This window comes from Plasmopara halstedii, assembly GCF_900000015.1.
Source record: "Plasmopara halstedii genome assembly, contig: Scaffold_2904, whole genome shotgun sequence".
Lineage (NCBI taxonomy): Eukaryota > Oomycota > Peronosporomycetes > Peronosporales > Peronosporaceae > Plasmopara > Plasmopara halstedii.
This window is the reverse complement of record NW_020189809.1, coordinates 986505-986945: the sequence shown is the minus strand read 5'-3', so window position 1 is coordinate 986945 and position 441 is coordinate 986505.

The following is a 441-nucleotide window of genomic DNA, read 5'->3' as shown; positions in this document are numbered from 1 at the left end:
GGTAGCTTTCAGTGATTCTGATTTTGGCGGATGCAAAATCGACGGCAAATCCACAACGGCTGGATGTCAGTTTTTAGGAAATCGCCTAGTCACATGGCAGTGCAAGAAGCAGACGTGCGTCGCTACATCAACATGCGAAGCTGAATACATTGCTGCCTCAAGTTGTTGCTCCCAAGTTCTTTGGATCCAACAACAATTGCGGGACTACGGTTTTGAATTCCTAACTACTCCTATTTACGTTGATAATTCTGCTGCTTTAGATATCACTAGAAATCCTGTGCAGCATTCAAAGACCAAACACATCGAAATCAAATATCACTTCATACGTGATTGCTTTGAGAAAAGGCTAATCGATGTTGTTAAGGTCCACACCGATGACCAACGTGCCGACTTATTTACCAAAGCATTTGACAAATCAAGATTTGACTTTTTATTATTGGT